The sequence below is a fragment of the Prosopis cineraria genome, unplaced genomic scaffold (genome assembly GCF_029017545.1).
Source record: "Prosopis cineraria cultivar Desert tree isolate PC_DT_omini unplaced genomic scaffold, ASM2901754v1 PC11, whole genome shotgun sequence".
NCBI lineage: Eukaryota > Viridiplantae > Streptophyta > Magnoliopsida > Fabales > Fabaceae > Prosopis > Prosopis cineraria.
Genome location: NW_026555342.1, coordinates 26,390,072 through 26,392,595, shown reverse-complemented (window position 1 = coordinate 26,392,595; position 2,524 = coordinate 26,390,072).

Genomic DNA, 2,524 nt, shown 5'->3' with positions numbered 1-2,524 from the left:
AAGTATTATGGTGCTTATTCCCTAATGAACACTAAAGACAACCCAAATTTAATATTAAAATTTCTTATATTAATAAATATAACATTACAAAAATTTAAAAATTAATTTGTACGAATGATAGAAATTATTTTAGGCTGAAATGGAGAGTCATGATTGATTTTGGCGACTCGAATGCGAACGCAGAGTGGAATCCCATTGAACTGTTCAAATTTAGGTTGAATAATGTAATATTAAAATTTCAATTTATTTATTTTAAGTAAACTCAATTTGAACGTGCAATATTAATATTGATATAGGGCCCATTTAATTTGTTTCAGCTTAATTTTTTCCATAAAAAAATCACTTACTTGTTAAAAAAATTTATTTTATAAAATTTTACAATGTTCGTTTAAACTTTTAAAAATTAGATTTTTAATTATTTTGAGAAGCTATTTTGTGTAACTTCTAGAAATAATATGAAGCGGTAGATAAGAAAGAATGTCATAAGAATACAACAATACACAAAGATTTCATGAAATTTTAAGAGAATTAAGTAATAAATTATTTTATAAAACAAAAATTAATCAAATACTATAAAATCAATAAATAACTGATAATTATTTTTTATTATTATAAACAAACATAAAATAATGTTTGCTATCTTCTTATAAAATCTCTACAAAATTAAAATTTTTTTTAAATAAAATATCTAAATTATCTAAAAATCACTTATTTTTAATCTTGAATAAATGGGCTCATAATTAGTATTCTTAAACATAAATTTGTTTGCATGAAATCTCTAAATTATCTAAAAAAACTTATTTTTTAATTTTAAACAAATTAGTTCATAATTATTAATTAGTATTCCATTCATGGGATGTGGTTCCGATATATAAGATTTGTTTGCATGTCTCTTCTTCAATAGGTACATGCATGGGAGGGGGACAAATTGAGAATTATATTTAAGTTGGGGAGGAGGGAGTTAGTGTAAGGCACAAAGATATTAGCTTGCAATTTGTTGAAGTCTTGGTTCCTGCTCAAACATGATTGTCGATAGGAAAAAGAAATGTCTAACAGAGTTGAGAGGGATCTTGAGCAGCTAAAATGATTGATAAAGGGTCCCTGGAGTTTTCACAATGGATGTGCCCCACACAGCAATACAAATAAGTCTGTGGTGTTGGAAGTAGCTCCAGAAATTAGGTTAAACCCCACAATTGGAAAAACTGGAGGCCATTAGGGAGCTTCTCGAAGTCCTTATATGTTTTTTAGCTCATTTTTCATCATGTGGTAGACGGTTCCTAAAAGCATTGTTCCTAGGGTGAAAGGCTTCCTTCTAGCCAAAGATTTGGCTATAGACAGGAGCTCGACAATTGGCCTTCCCCCCAGTTGGACAGAAAATATACTTACTTAGCAAAACTCTAGACCCAAACTCATAACCTTGTAAAATCTTTAAAACTAAATTTAGATAGGTTAAATATCTCCCATTAGTCCAATTAGGACCAATGGGTTTAGATCCATAACCTAAGGTTCGAAATCAACATTCCCATAAAGAAACCCAAGCTAAAACGCATGGAAGAAGAGAGGGAGATGAAGGAAGATGATTACTTTGAGTGTGGAAGCTTGAATTCCTCTAGATTAACCCTAAAAGTGTGTCCTAATATAGCAAAACTTGATCTCTCATTGCCCTTCTCCTTTTTCTCTCTCTTTTTCTTTCTCTTATAGTTCACGAATTGCAAACTGATCACTTAAAAATTTTGACCATCCATCGCACTAAATAGGCTAGTCTAAATTGCCCCTCAAATTTGGGCCCAGGTGACCTAAATCTCCTTTGAGCTTGATTCAAAGGTTATATCCATATCAAGACAACCCATTAGACATAACTAATCATCAATAAACCCATTTATACTAAATTTTACCTAATTACTTTTGTTAAATTAATTTAATATAGGATTTAAAATATAGGATATTACACATAAGGAGCCCCTAATTAGCAACATTTATAAAGTTATACAACCAAAATCCTCTACGTGAGATAAATAAAGGCATTACAATTAATTACTCTAATTGTATGTCTATGGTTTCTTTCCTTTTGCCATGACCCGACACATCACCTATAAATAGTTTAACAATGGGGAGTGAGATAAAAATTTCAATAACTAAGAAATACCCAACTTCTAACATAAATCAGCAAAGCATTTAAGGTTTGTAAGTAGTAAACCACATTCAAACTCACATTATCACATATATAAGTATGCATGATCATTTACCCCTTGTATCCTCCTTATTCCTTCTAACTGAGTTCCATGGCTATAATCATAACAAGACTAAGTTCGTGTGACCAGACTAGCCTAATGTCACGATCCGTGATATTTCATGAGGTTAAGGACATCCGAAATGCTTTAGAACCCTCCAGAAGGCTCTTGGATAACCTTAAGAGTATTAGAGAGTGCAAAAACATTTTAGAGAAATCTACACCACTCTAGCCTCAATATTTTAATATTGCCTCTAGATATTTCCATGTAAATATCTAAGAGAGAGTTCTAGA